At 29.7% G+C, this 16,807-nt stretch overlaps 1 protein-coding gene and 1 long non-coding RNA gene across 3 annotated transcripts in view; both read left to right on the top strand.

Annotated features, from left to right (window-relative positions):
- LOC129293128 (uncharacterized) overlaps positions 1-16,807 on the top strand; it is a 79,917-nt gene that overhangs the window by 35,670 nt on the left and 27,440 nt on the right. The window lies entirely within an intron of this gene.
- LOC129293779 (uncharacterized) lies at positions 8,792-12,932 on the top strand. 2 transcript variants are annotated; one of them, XR_008589208.1, is made up of 4 exons: positions 8,792-8,935; positions 9,028-9,149; positions 9,222-9,432; positions 12,482-12,932. It is a non-coding gene; the product is annotated as an uncharacterized LOC129293779 (long non-coding RNA). The 2 variants fall into 2 exon arrangements; XR_008589207.1 differs by lacking the exon at positions 12,482-12,932 and having other exon boundaries at positions 9,222-9,621.

The raw sequence follows: 16,807 nt of genomic DNA, 5'->3' as shown, positions 1-16,807 counted from the left end.
AATTTTTTAGTCCCTAAAAATTAAAATCCTAGAATTTTTCTCCTAAAAAACAAAATTTAGAACTTTTATATTTTCATTAAAAATTATATAACTTTAAAATTAGTTATATAATTTTTATGACTTAAAATTTCTGTAATTGGATTTTCTCATAAATAATTTTTGTATTTATAGAATTTTCATTAAAATTTTAATAAAAATGTAACGGTATATTAAATTATTTTTTATTTTGGCTGAAAGAATTAAATCAAATTTTCTATTAAGTATTAACTTCAAAATTATTTTTGCTTGGGAAAGTAAGTCATTATTAATTTTAACTTAATTTCAAGAATTAATATATATATATATATAATAGATAGAACTATAAGGACATTATTAAAACAAAATAAACTACGTAAATCTAATTTAAAATTAAAGAAAATTATAAGCCTTGTAGATTAATTTTTCCTAAATTTTATATTACTGTTTCTTTTTAATTGAGCACAAGTGTGATCCTGTTGGAGATATGGATAGAAGGAGATTTCTCCTAATAAAAATTCAATCCGAGAACTATTCCCTTCAACAATTTATATTTCTCTGACCTCTCCTGATGGGTATCCTCGTCATGTAGTCTGTTTTCCACCCTCGGCATGATAATTAACAAGCATATCTCCTGAGGTTATCTTGTAATATTCTAATCAGACGTACCATCGTTCACATAACAATTAATAATTAATAATACAGGATAATCATGAGTGTGTAACCATCTAGTAGTTTGGTGTAACTTCACAGAATTCTCCCAAAGAAAAGATACAGAAATATAATACTAAAGTTTTAAGTTTAAAGTCAAAAATAAAGGTCGAGTTTGAAGGGTTGAACCTATAGACCCTATTTAAATAAGGGTTTGAACTTGAAAAATAAAAAGTTTTCAGGGTAACCGTGCTTTTGAGCCCAACATTGATAAGCCCTGAAAAAAGAAGCTTAGGCTCAAGTGGCCCTTCAAATCCTGTTCAATTTTTTTTCCTCTAATTTGGAACACACCAATTGATAAATGAGAAAAAAAAAACTAGGCATTTGATCATTCCAAGTTCTCTAGCTTTCTTCGTCTCAACTCAACCTCTCCTTCTCGCCCTCTCCTTTCCCCTAGCTATCTCATCTCTCCCTCTCATCACTTTGCTTGACCTCTGGCTCACTTCGTCTCTTTGCTCACCTCTCACTCTCATCTCTGACACAACGTCTCTTGACTCGGTGTCTTTCTCTCGACGTTCTATTACTTTAGCTTTTTAGCTCTCTTACTCTCAAGTAATTCCTCTTCTGACATAAACTTTTGTTTAGGCAATGGATGTCTAAGATTTCAATTTGATGTTCGCTTTTAAGATTTTAATTTGATTTAAAAATTTTGATCCTTCATCTTATTCTGTGAGAATTATATCAATATACCTCATTTATTTTGTTCATGAAACTTTACTATGAATTATGATGGCATCAACTCATATGTATTTAAGCTTTTAAATTATTTATTTATTTTTTAGATGATGTAAGACCTTAATTTAGTTTATGTTGAATTTTAAAGTTAAATTATAATGTTAAATATTATGATAAATTAAATTATTTTTTAAAAGAATAACATTAAATTAAATATTAATTTTTTTATTTTTTTAAATTGAGCTTTCAAACTCGATGTTAAATCCTTTTAATAAAAGTTGGATCTAAACATTTTATCAAAATTTGAGAAGTGGCCCGCCCATATTCCCATCTCAATCTAAGGCTCTAACGTTCACGAGTTTCAGGAATTAACTCATGTCATAGACTCTTTCAGATATGACAATGAGTTTCATTTCTTTGGCTTTGCCTCTGCTTTCTTTCCTTTCTTGTCTCATCATTCTCACCGTGGCTGAGCAAGAGTTCCTCCAATTCCAATTCTCCAACTGCTACTATAAAAGAGGAAACTACACAAATGCAAGTGCCTTCCACACCAACCTCGATGCCCTTCTTCACAGTTTCGCTTCTGACACCAAAATTGACTATGGCTTCTACTCTTCCTCTCAAGCCCAAACCCCTGATAGAGTCTACATACTCAGACTGTGCAGAGGAGATGTGAAGCCAAGTCCTTGCCGGAGTTGTCTTAGAAATGCCGCAATCCTTCTCCCAAAGAAATGCCCAAATCAGAAGCAGGCATTTGGATACAACGATGGATGCATGTTGCGATACTTAGATCACTCAATATTTGTGTTTTATTTGAGACCTAACAGATTTGCCGGAGGTTCTTCCCACACTAGTACAAATAGCATTTTTTACCACAGTTAAAATACATTTTTCACGACAGAAGAAGCTTTATAGTAGAAAATCATGTGGTAGTAAATAGTCATTTTTCGCCACAGGTCAAGCAGAACTGTGGCAAAAGATATCATTTTTTGCCACAGATCTAAGCTCACCTATGGTAAAAAATATCATTTTTCGCTACAGGTTTCAGCTCAACTGTGGCAAAAAATGATATATTTTGCCACAGTTCCCAACTCACCTGTGGCGAAAAATATAGTGGTAAAACATATCATTTTTCACCACAGGTCCTAGCTCACCTATGGCGAAAAATAGTATCTTTCGCCACAGGTCCAATCTCACCTATGGCGAAAGATGCGTTTAGAGATTCATATATGGCGACAGTTGTTTCTATAACTGTCGCCATATATCATCTTTTACCACAGTTATAGTGATAATTGTGGCCATAAATACTATATTTTTTTAATAGATTCACAAATAAATATATACATCCTTTGATTTCAAAACCTGCATTAATACATAAACAACAACTCCAGACACCAGTACAAATATATCTGGTACAAATATATGAACTAAAGTCTACATTTTTAATACAAATATCTAGAAAGTTTCTACTCTAATCCTGTCAATTCTAAGAAAAACCTAGACCACATATTGTGAATATGTCTTAACTCTTACTTAGAATATGGCTCTAAACTTTGAAAGTGCTGTAAATTAAATAGCAATATATGTATGAATAATAGCTTAAGTATACAACAAACATCATAATTATAAATTATTATTAATAAATTATTACCTGATCAAATGAGTGAGTGATACCATGAGTGATGATTTCATACATGAAAATCATCATATAATAATCGCATTCTACACTTCTTGATTGTTGAGGACACTATGAAGAAAATAAAATAATTAAATTTATTATATCAATAATATAATCTTTATTCTAATTAGGGAATAAATTTGAAATACTTACTTGCATTGGCACTCACTTGATTTCATTTTTTTTCTTGTCAACCATTCTCGCTAATTTTTAATATGTCACTAAAGATCTATTTACCAAATATACACACTTAGAAAACTTTAAAAATATTAAATATATGTTATTAATAACACAAAATAGAATTATTCAAAAACTTACAATTCAATCAAAGTCTTCATATCGTTGCTTATTTTCCTTTGTAGTGAACAAAACCAATATATGGTATTTTTATATGGGCAAATGATAGAAAGCATCCAATGATGACTATAATATATTAATATATTAATATCACATCATTAAGGAAATTTCTTTATAAACTAAGGGATGAATTTAAAATTTAATACCTCTCAATAATTGGTAAAAACCAGAACATCTTCTTTTGCTTGCACATCGTCTTTCCAATATAAGAAGCTCTTTGGTTCACTTTGCCACATGCAGTTAAAGGTGGAGACAAGAACCCATAATTATTATTAACACTGAGTTCATTGCATATTTTGTAGAGATACCTTTGATAATAAGAAATACGTTAGCAATAAAAAAATATTAAATATTAATTCAGAAATAAAAATGAATACTTACATGATAAAAATTTAAATTATTCCTAAATCTAACCACTCAAAAATAATGAGATCATTAATGTCTTTTCTGGCAACTCTAAACGTAATATGCTTCATAACAATATTTTTGATTACATTTATTTTATTAGAAAATTCATCCATGTTAACCACCACTGAAGCCAATTGTTTCAAATCATCTTGCACCGGTTGAGGATTGGAGCCCAGAGATTCTTTTGATTGTAGAGGTTCCTATGATTAATATATAATGAAAATTAGAAATACCTATGATATTAATTAAATCTAAAAAATTGTAATATTTTTATACCTCTTCAGTAACCTGTCGGACTAGCTTTTTCAACCAAATAATGAAATTATATTGAGCTTGTCCTATTGTTTGTACCTCCTCAGTAGGGAATAGAATAGGAGCATTAGCATCCACAACCTCTTCAACCATCACCTTTACTTGGTTATGTTGTATCTGCTGGTGGTGGACTATATTTACATCGTTATATAATTTTCCATATGCAACTACTCATTTGCCATGATCCTTCACATAAAGTATACATAGCATTCCTTGATCTGATAGGCTAGGATCACATACTGGCTCTGTAACACCATCATATTTTGGTGCTTGTTGTGGTTGCATATGCAGATTGCTAATCATTGATTGCATTTCTATCATCATGCTTGACTTGCATTCTGCTATCATCATTTGTACTTGTTGTATCGGCATAAGATTAGATAGTGGAGGTCTAAAATATTGTCTTAAACCCATACCTTTTAGAACTCCCCTAACACGGTCGGGATGCTCTTCACTCCCTAAGGCCATAGTCAATATATTCTTCCTACCAGTAGACACAAAGGTCTCTCAGAGGATGCTTCTGTAAGAGCATCCTAGAATGTGCGAGCAAATAGAAATCAATATAGTTAAAAAATTTCAATCATATGATTAAGATATTGACTGTAAAGATACGTACAATTTTTTCAGCCACTTCTCTAGCCTCTGGGGAAATAAACTCTCCTTTTTTATTCATCCATCCTCTCTTCCATGCTTGAGCATGATTAACAGGAGATGGAGGAGAAACATCTTCAATATTATCAACCCCCGCTGCTTGTTTTTTAGCTTCCCACTTCTCTTGAGTCATTATATCATAAATATATGCATACCCTCCCCAAGACATCGTATGGTTGTATAGATTTTTCTTTCGACACTCTTACCCTTTTTGACTTTTGTCCTATTAACAAATAATGAAAAGCATTTGTTAGAAATAAATTTTTACTAATACTAAACAAATTATCATATTCTTGTTTCACTTACCAAAAATTTGGTATAGTATCTATTATGAACAAATTTCATCCACGTGTCATAATCAATGAATGGATATTTCTCCCAAGGATTTTCCATGTAGACATCATTATCACTATCATCATTTTCATTGCAACTCTTAGGAAACACATATTTTCTAGTAAGTTTGGATTTAAAGTCCCTCCATCGGTCTCCAGTATACTTTAGCCACTTGTTCTTTAAAAATGAAATTTTCTTAATATTATAAGTAATCTGCAAAATAACACACATCAACAAAGAATTTAGTAACAACATAAATGTCAAAATAAAAAGTAGATATGACATATAACAATTAAAAATACCAGTATAGATTTCCAAACATCATTTTTATCACTTTCATTTACATCATCCTACTCTTCCTCCAAGATGCTGATTTTTTGACATGCCACCAAACCCACAAAACTCTTAAAAATGTTTCCTTTCTTCTTATCAATTGGTTGGCCTTTGTCATCAAAATCAAGTTGAATTTTTTCATGTATTTGGGCTAATTTAATAAGTCGTATGGCCCCTCTTTTACCTCTTTTAGAACTTGATTTGTCGGTGACAAGATTCTCTATATTTTTCCTAAAACAAATAAGATAAATAAAGTTAGTAGAAAAAAAATATAATAACATATCTCATATTCATCACTTGTTCGCAAAGCATCTATCCAACTATGGTTTATCATTACCTATTTCAAATTTCAATAAATAATTTATAATTTGAAATTTAAAAAAATTTTGACAGCATAACAGTTCACAAAGCAAGATTTCCCGAGCACTAGAACCCTCAATTTGTTCAATTTAACCTCTCAATTGAATTTTCAAAATTATCAACTCTAATCAACAACCAATTCAGCTATCACATACAACCGTTAAATAATAATCTAATTTACTTATGTAGAGCTAAAAGGATAATTGAAATACATTGTTCTATTTAACCTTTTCAAAACACCAATTTGAATAAAATTAAACAAATTTTAATGATTAAATTCAATTGAATTGTCAATAATTATTAACTCTAATAAACAACCAATTCAAACTATCACATACAGCCATCAAACAATATTTTAATTAATTTATGATAGTAGGTGTTTAAAAATTATCAAGAAACAAACAAAAAATAGTAAAAAGAACAAAAAAGATAAAATTTAAAATCAGCAAAAAAATTAATTTTGTGAAGCATAAAAAGCTAATTAAAAAATTAAAAAAACATAAAAATTGAGATGTGCAGGGGCAAGGGAAGGAAACACGATGAAAGCGGTGCTTAAAAATAGGTGTTTAAAAATTATCAAGAAACAAACTAAAAAAATAGTAAAAAAGAACAAGAAAACCAAAAAAAATCAGCAAAAAAAATTAATTTTACGAAGCATAAAAAGCTAATTAAAAATAAAAAAACCTGAAAGTTGAGATGTGCTGGGGGCAAGGGAAGCTAAATCGAAGGCGGCGGTGGTGACGAGCTGGGGGCACAGAAGCTGAAGGCGACGGCGAGCTGGAGGAACACAAGCTAAAGGCGACAGCGAGCTGTGGGATAAGGCAAGCTGGAGCTGTGGGCACTCTTCAAACTGTGGGAGCTACAAGCTAAAGGGGAATGAGGAAGTGAGCTGCAAGCCAAGGGGGAATGAGTGAGCTTGAGGATGAGCTATGGGGAAGACGAGCTGTGGGCGACTGTGATTGCTGGAGCTGTGGGGGAGAGTGACGGCACGAGCTGAGAGATCACGAGCTAAGGGATTAAGTCTTTTAACAACATTACCGGTGACAATTAACCCACTGCCTGTTGCCATAAATGTGTCTCATTTTCAGACACATTTATGGCGACAGTTCATAGGGCAACTGTCGCCGTAAACCATTTTTTTTTTAAAAATTATTTTAAGACACTTTTAATGTGTCTTAAAATAAAATATTATTTTTAAAATAATATTTTATTTAACTTAATTACGACACATTTAACTAAATCTATCTTAAAAAATATAATTTTAAAAAATAAGATTTTATTTAAAAAGTCTTATTTAATGTGTTAATTTAGACACATTAAATGTGGCCTAAAATAAAATATTATTTAAAAAATATTATTTTATTTTAAAAATAAGATTTTATTTTAATTAATTAATAATGATAGATGCCTCGGGGTCTATCGCTATAAATATGTCTTTAAAAAGATATATTTATGGCAACAGATCCCCAGGGGACCGTCGCCGTAATTCTTTTTTAAAAAAAGTCTTTGGTGACAGGCGCCCTCGGGACTGTTGTTAAAGATATTGTCTGAATTTCAAACAATTTTAATTTGTCTGGAATTCAGACAAGCTTGGGCCTATCGCCAAAGATACATCTTTGGCGACAGTCTCAAGGACGCCAGTCCCCAAAGCCTTTTAATGTTGTTTAAATTCAGACATTTTGAATCTTTGACGACAGGCCCCATCTTAGGCCTGTCGCCAAAGCCTTTTAATGTTGTCTGAATTCAGACATTTTAAAATTCAAAATGTCTCAATTCAGACGTAAATAAATAAATAAATAAAATATATAAAATTAATTTAATTTAATTATTTTAAGATTTATTTTATTTTGTCTTCTATTTTTAATATGCTCAATTTTTTTTAAATTTTAATTTTAACTTTAAAAAATATATTAATTATTCAATGTTATTAAATAAAATTTGTTAATATTTTTTTATCTAGACAAAATTAATTTAACTTAGATATTACATTATTTGTTACGAATATAATAAATAATTTTATTTATTATAATAGTCTCTAAATAAAAGTCATTTAATATTTTTTATTTTAGATACAATTAATTTATCTTCAATATTACATAATTAATTATGAATATAATAAATAATTTCGATGAAGTATAATTATCTTCTAAATAAAGTTATTTTAATATTTTTTAATTTAGAAAAAACTAATTTGCCTTAAATATTAATTTATTATTAATAAATAATAAATAATATAATTAATAATTGATTTCAATTATAATTATTTTGTAAATGAATTACATTTAAGTAATAATTTATTTTAATTATTTAATTAAATTATTTAATTTAAATATTTCTCATAAGCATTTATGGCGACAATTTATCATAGAATTGTCACCATAAATAATCTACTTTTTAAGTTAATTATCAATAAACCATTATCTCATGTATTACCACAGTTTTTTTATGAACTGTGGTAAAAAGCATGTCGTTAAATTGTTATTTTGCACTAGTGCCAAGTGTGTGTAGAAGAAGGCACGAACTACTTCAATGAAATGATGAATGATCTGTTGCAAAATCTAATAATAAAAGCCGTAGCCGGTGATTGTCGTCGTAAGTTCGCAGCATCAGTTGCACAAGGCTTGCATCGGAAACCTGTATATGGCCTTGTTCAGTGCACGCCTAATTTGTCTAAGCAAGATTGCAAAAACTGCTTGGAAGATACTATTGTGTTTCTCAATAATCTTTACAAGAACCAAACTGGTGCAGCGCTTAACAATTGGAACTGCTATGTTAGATATGAGCAGTTCCTCTTCTATGATCAAGCAGTTGCATTCACTGCAGCTCCAGCCATCTCCATCTCCATCTCCATCTCCATCTCCATCTCCATATGCACCAGGTATCTTTTCCTACTAAAAAAAATTGGTCAATTATTAATAACACAAGTGACATGGTTGAATGTTGTTTTCTAATCAAGACAAGGACGTGGTGGTCGGCCACAAACTATCGCCATCATCGCTGTCCCAATTATTGGTTTGGTGACATTTTTTTCCTTCCTGGGTTGCTACCTGCTCAGGAGAAAGTCAAGGAAAAGCAGTCAAGCAGCAGTTCTTAGAGAAAATTGTAATTTATCTTAGACATTCACTTTTAAACTTCAAAGTATGTTTATTTTAATTATAATATATTTATTTTGATATTCATAAATATCGGTTCAGTTGGAGAAGAAGACTCCAGCTTGACTTCCTTACAATTTAGCTTGGTTACAATTGAAGCTGCAACAAATAACTTCTCTGAAGAGAACAAAATAGGGAAAGGTGGATTTGGAGAAGTTTACAAGGTATAATCTACTAGACCATACTATATTCAAATTTTATATAGCTAGCCTAATTATTCACTCATGTTTCTTTAGGGCATTCTTCATGATAGGCGAGAAATTGCTGTAAAGAGACTCTCAAAATGTTCTATACAAAGAACATTAGAATTCAAGAATGAAATTTTACTGATTGCTAAACTTCAGCACAGAAATTTAGTCACTTTACTAGGATTTGTCTTGGAAGAACATGAGAAAATTCTTATTTATGAATACGTGCCAAACAAGAGTGTTGATTTCTTTTTGTTTGGTATGTAGTTCTAACCTTGTCTCTTCTTTTTGGTTAAGTTCCCATTGCATGCTTTATATATATGGATTTATTTTCTAAGGGTTAATTATTATTTCTTATTTTCTCAATTATTTGATTTCCTTTTGTAGATCTTGAGAAACAAAAATTGTTGAGTTGGTTGGAGCGTTTTAAAATCATAAGAGGAGTTGCACAAGGTGTAACATCCTCAAATTTACAAACCGATTTTTCGCAAATTATTAAAACCATTATCGTGGTAGAAAATTTTCTTACCATGATACATCCAAGACATAACACAAGTCTTAAAATATCCTAAAAAGCAATTAAAACCATGAGGGACAGACATAATCCTTATGGCATGATATTCAAATCAGAACATACATCAAGAGGGACAGACATAATCCTCTTGGTCATATAAATACTTTTAATAAAAAGGATTAGAGTTTACATGCTTCACAAAGAAGATATGTTCTAAGTTGGCACAAGATACATTGTATAATCCAAAATAAAAGGCAACGTAAAAGATGGTGTCTCATACATCATAGTTACACCTCTGGTGCTTTCTTGGCCGGACTCGCTTCTGTAAAAATATTAACCACGGGGAATGAGACTTAAAAGTCCCAGTAACCAAAAATTAATATGTAATGATACATGCGGTTGTAACTAATCATGCGATTGCTAAGTGGGCACACAAAACATTTAACTGAACAATATTTTCAAACAAACTGAACAAGTATTTAATTTGCATGACTGCACCTTATATCCTCCTTTCGCCATGCTCGGACGCCAAATCACTCGGCCAAAGGTGAGTTGGACCAAGCGACACGCCACTCATTGGGTCCAATGAGGGCTTACCACGTGGTAATAATTAACCGAACAGAAATTTCCATTAATACCATACATTAAAATACCCTGACAAGTCATGCATCATTCAAATATCCAAACAGGAATATATCCGAACAATAATATCTCATCATGATAAACAAAAATAAATTTTTTAACCCACTTGTCAATAATTTCAAACAAGTATATACAGTATTTATTTTCAATAATTCATAATTTTTCCAAACAATAAAAACAACACATAACCATTCACAAACACACCCATCACAACACATTAATAATGGTTACCTTGTGTCTTGAATAACAAGTTCCCCTTCACAACTCCTTTTTTACCACTATCTTTGTCAATATAATCTACATAATTATTTCACAATACTATATATTAATTTTACATTAAAATTAATAAATAACTCTAATTTAAAGAGTTAAAAAGTCTTAGATTTATAATCCATATTAACACTAATTTAAGATTTATGCCTCATTTAACTTTTCAAATTCTTTTCTAAAATTCTCGTACCCTAATAAACTATTTTTAAGCCTCAAATCACTTTTAGTATCATAATTTCATCCTTCTATATTTTAAAAATTCATCCAAAAATAAATTAAAAATTTTAAAATTATCCTGAAGCCTCAAATCACCTTTTTATAACCTCAAAAATACCTATTCATACTTAAATAAATATTTAATAATCAGAGGTTCATCCCTACATCTCAGATTCAACATAAATTCAACCATATAGATCTAGAGTTTAACTCAAAAATTCTTAAACATGAGTTTTAACCTCAAGAAAATATTCTATAATATTTATTATATCCCTAAGAGCTTTAACCTATATTTTTAATCCATCATATCATTAGATTAACTATCCTATAGAAAAATTTTAATCAAAATATTTACTCTATTCTACAAAATAATCATATCACTAAAAAGCTAATATTATTTAGAAAATAACTAAATAATTTTTTTTAAATGCTAATCTAAACAGGAAAGTTGGAACATACCTGAAGAAAAAGAAAATAATCCCCCCTTGCGAGAAGACGCCGAGCACGTGAGAGGAAGAGAGAAAAATAATATAAAAATAGAATTTTGGGTCCCACAATTATATTAAAAAAATTATAGGTTTGAATTTAATTATTCAGACTCTTGAGCCAAAAGTTGCAATTTCCTCTAAATTGCATCTTAGCCTCTCATGCTTCCTAATGCACACACCCTCTCCTTTTTATACATGAAGGCACCTCTTCTCTTCCCTCATCTAACCAATGTGAGACTTAGAAACAACAACCTTCCACCCCCTTTTTTTTGTTCCTTCTACCTTCTCTTTTGTTTTAACACACACATAAAAAAAATTATTTATGTATTATATCTTAACTAAATATTGCTTATGTGGTTTTAAATTTAAATTTTTAAATTCATAATTAAATACCTAACCATAATATTATTTCTAAATAACCTCAAATAATATAAATTCCTATTATTATCATTTTTTTCCTCAAAACCTAAATTCCACAATTTCTTTATTATATAAAAATCAGGATGTTACACAAGGACTTTCTTACTTGCATGAACATTCTCGCCTCAAAATTATTCATCAGGACCTCAAACTAAGTAATATTTTATTAGATAACAAGATAAATCTAAAAATATTAGATTTTGGTATGGCAAAAATGACTGCTATAGACGAAGACCAAGGAAACACAAATAGAATTGTTGGAACATAGTAAGTCTTAAATTCTTGTTTCATCATTGTTTCCAGTTGGTTATCTTAATTAATAAATTGCATTAGAAATGAAAGCAGATTCTACGTGTTTTGTATATGAAACATGGCTTCATTTATCCTATCTTGTGTAACCATCCTGTGCAAATTCATCTTAGTATGTTTTTTAAAGTATACTAACACCCTTGCTTTTTATGTTTGTTTTCCTATTTTTTTAGTAGTTACATGGCTCCTGAATATTTTATGCACAGACTATTTTCTGAAAAGTCTAATGTATATAGTTTTGGAATTATAGTTTTAGAAGTTCTATGTGGCAAGAAAAATGCTAGATCTTATGAATCATACCTCTTAATAGATGTAAGTATTAAATCTAAGCTAATTGTTTTTTCCTATAATATATTGTCATATGTATCTAAATCGAATTAACATGCTGAGTATGGTGAAAAATTAAAAATTATGAATTTGATTATCTAATATTTGAGAAATTATTTCAGGTTTGGAAACATTGGAATGAGGGAATACCATTACAAGTATTGGACCCTTTTCTAATGGAATCTTCTTGTCATACTGAAGTTATCAAATGCATGCATATTGGGTTATTGTGTGTTTAGCTAAATCCAAATGATAGGCCAATGATGGCTCAGATTATTTCGTATCTTGCTAATTTTTCCATTGAATTACCATCTCCAAGAGAACCTCCATTCTTCATGCATTACAATTCAACTGTTGGAGCTGGATCTAGTTCATATTAGACTTCTCAAAAGTTCAAAGATGACTGTTTCAAATGAAATGTCTAGGACTGAACTCTTGCCTCAATGATCAAGCTTCATCTTTTCTATATTTATATATCTTTATGCCATGGATCTAATTCTATTTGCGTTTTGTTAATTCTCATAACACAAAAGATTTCAACCTGTAGAGATTATGGAATTATTTATGAAGAAACAAAGTAATGCAGTGAAATTTTGTAGCAGGAAATTGTACAGGAGGTATTAACCAATGTGCTTGCTAGCTATTCTCAACAATAATTAAGCTTGCATGGTGTTATATATATGTTTGATATATGCTTAACACCGACATTACACCTGTTGACGTAACATTGAATATACATATTTTGTTCTATGGCCGTGAATGAATCTTGTTGCTAGTCCAGTTCAATTCAACATGTTTTGTTGACCATAAAGGAAGTTTGATGCAGAGGATTTAAACTTTTGGCATATCAAATTATGAGACTCACCAAAAATGACCAAATAAAAATAGTGCAGTGTATGTACTATCTCTCCTCAATTGTATCTCACGAGCAATATTGTTTTTGGTAAAACTAAGGGATTCTTGGTAAGAAACAATGGGGTAATGCCGAAAATTGTTTATTTGGTCTACATATTCCATTAAATGATCTGTTTCTTGGCCCCCTGAAGCTTATCTGTTTCTTTCAAGCATGTTTATCAACCCCTCTTGAGCTCTGTGTAAAGTGATCCCTTTACATACAAGATGGTGGTGGGTGGTGGCTTGTTTAACTTTTTGAACAAAAAAAAAATCATGCATGTTATGAGTCCAGCTTTAAAAAAATTAATAATTATCTTAGCTTGTTCTAAAGAACAGATCAAAAGGAATCCATTAACACCTCCGCCGACCTTAAGAGGCATAATTAATGTAGATTTTCATTTTAAATTATAATTTTTAAAATAAAAGCTAAAAGTCACTGATAAATTGTAAAAACAAGGTATGGGTTAATATTGGATATTATGGAGTCCATGTAATGGGGATTGAAAATATCTCATCATATCATATCACACCACATGACAACAACCTAACGTGCTTCAATTGAATTTTATAAGATATATTTTATGTACATTTTTTATATGATTATGTGATTGTGTCAAATTCAAAAATTGTTAGACATAATTGAAAGTAACTCGAAATGTCCTAAAAATTTAGGTCAAGTTTAACTCAAATACAAACATGCACCTAGTAAGAGTAATAGTATGGCATAATATATTTGAGTATCTCACTAAGTTGTTGGGTCATTGTTTGAATTTTGATTTTTTGTTGTTGGACCTACCGCAACGTAGATAGGTTGTTTTCTTATGTGGCGTCTTTGGTGGGTTTTTTTTAGGTGCCTACTGGTGTTTGCTTCTTTTGTTTGTAAGCTTGGTGTTTCTTGTTTGTCTATATTCTTTTGAATGAAGTTATCCTTTTTTTTATTAAAAAAGCAAGAGTAATAGTACAAGTACGCAACAATAGCAAAGGCAAGAGTAAGAGAGCATTATTATTATTATCATTCTTACTGTTGAATGCAAGGCTCATAAGTCAGAACCCCTTTAGTAACTTCCTTGCCTTAGTTTGCACGCTACTCACTCTTGATAGTCAATATGCCCACCATGCCAAGTCATTTTCGGTCTTGATAGCGATTTTATTTCCAAACCAACCTCAACATGTTCACATTATTTTTGTCCTACTCTCTTCTTCAATTTTAGAGTTGATTAGAGTATACTAAAAGCTTGGTGCTTTATAATTCCCAACGGTGGAGTCTTTTTATATTTACTATAGCCAACATACAATGTAAGGTAGAAACTTGAAACACGTCCATAAGTGGAGTCTTCCAATATTTGCTATACTTGACATGATTATTTTCAATTAAATCAAGACATATAAATTTTTTATAGATTCCTCGTTCCATTCAGCATAGAAGAGAAACTATTACTTGTTATTTTGATTTTACTTATAGGAAAATCACATATCTTATTAAACATTTATTACAATTTTCCTAAATTATCTCTTATAAATTTATAATTTTCATTCACAATAAACAGTTAATTCAGCCTTATTTTGATTAAATACAATGGTATTTTAGTTTAGTTGTTTTTATTTTCAGATACAATTATTATAATTAATTGATTTTGGTAAATTGTGTAATACAGTTGTTGTAAAATCTCAAGTTTAACCTAAACTTATCCTTAACTAATCACACTTTAACATGGTAATAGAATACTACAAAATATATTTAGAATATAAACAAGTTGTCCCTACTATGGTAGAAAGGATTCTACCATGGTCGATAAGATTAAAATCATTTATCATATGCTAGTAAATAAGATGAGATTAAAAACCATAATAAAATAAGTATAATTTAGCAAACCACTGGGATCTCAAGTTGAATAATTAAATCAAACCTTATCAAGGCCAAGCAAGCATAAATCAAAGTTGAAAGGTATATGGAAGCATGAGATACTATTAGAATTGAAGACCAATTGAGAAAAAAAGGTAAAATGTTATTTTAACAATTTCTAGAGCATCTTCCACAACCAACCATTGATGCGCTACAGCTAAACCTCCTCTGCGCCGTGTATCATAGTGCATTGTACAAGCATAAGGATAGTGCTATCACAAAACAGTCTCAGAGGAGAACTTTTGACACATCCTAATTCTCCGCCCTATGTTCGATTAAGGTGATTTAGGTGTTCACAGAAAACACATTTAATGAACTAGTTAATGGCATTAGTTTTATTTCTAAATTATATTATAACAAAAGTTTAGACACCCATGACCAAAAACAACCCCTTTTTCACACTTTTAAACTTCCAAGGTGTTTAAATTCCAACCAAAGTATCAATAGCTAATACTAGATCAAGCCCAAGGAACTTAGGATAACCTGTATAATGCATTACAACACAAATATACAACACATTTTACATTTTCACTCATCAACCCCCATTTCATCAAAAAGCAAGGGGGTAATCAACATAAAAATTACTAAATAGTAAATATTCATCTACAGTCATCAAAATAATTATCAACATACTTGCACCAATATGTAGGCCTCGATTAGACATTGACAACTCATACAACAAAGCCTAAAGCACTAAATACAACCAATTAACACAACTAACTAGCATGACATGGTGCAAGTAATCAAAAGAATGTTCTAATTAGCAATGTCATACTACTAAAAAAAGAGCTATGTATAGCATCCTCTATATAGTGGTTATTTCAATAACTGTTGTATAGATGAGGTAGGATTTGATTTCAAGAACTATGTAACAGTTATATAAAATAACCACTAAATAGTCTTGCATTATATAGTGGTTAAAATAAAAACCTGTTATATAATCTTTATGTTTTTTAATTTTTTTACCTAGAAACTATTTAGTGGTTATTTTAAAATAATTGCTAAATAGTCTCATTTAACATGATTTTAGTTTCGCAAATCTTCATTGACGTTAACATTTCGGAGTCATCAAATGTTATATTTATTATAAATATAATATTTAAATAATATTTTATTTAATTAGTTTTAGGTAGCCTTTCCTACGGCAAAACACAATCTAATAGTTTTCACTTAATTTATAAAAAATATATTTTAAACACTAATTTTATAATAAATATATTATTTAAAAAATATTTTATTTAATTAACTTTAGGTGACATTTCTTGCATGAGGAAACACCATCGGAGGGTTTTAATTTTTTGTTATTTGATAGTTAATTATTTCTTTAGAATTGTTTTTTAATAAATATTTTATAGTAAATATAATATTTAACAAAGCTTACCACCTAATAGTTTTATTTATTTTATATAAATATATATTATTTTCAATAATTATTTTATCATAAATAAAATGTTTAATAAATATTTTATTTAATTAATATTAGGTGGCATTTCGTGTGAGGAAACGCCACCTAATAGTTTTCAATTATTTTATATAAATATATGTATTTTATAGGTAATATTTTATTTAATTAATCTTAGGTGTTTGTTTTCTCACCGGGTTTCAATTATTGTATATAAAATATATATTTTTAATAAAATTTTATAATAAA

The sequence above is a fragment of the Prosopis cineraria genome, unplaced genomic scaffold (genome assembly GCF_029017545.1).
Source record: "Prosopis cineraria cultivar Desert tree isolate PC_DT_omini unplaced genomic scaffold, ASM2901754v1 PC14, whole genome shotgun sequence".
In the NCBI taxonomy this organism is placed as follows: domain Eukaryota; kingdom Viridiplantae; phylum Streptophyta; class Magnoliopsida; order Fabales; family Fabaceae; genus Prosopis; species Prosopis cineraria.
The sequence above is the reverse complement of the archived record's forward strand: the minus strand, read 5'-3'. Positions and strand labels throughout refer to the sequence as shown.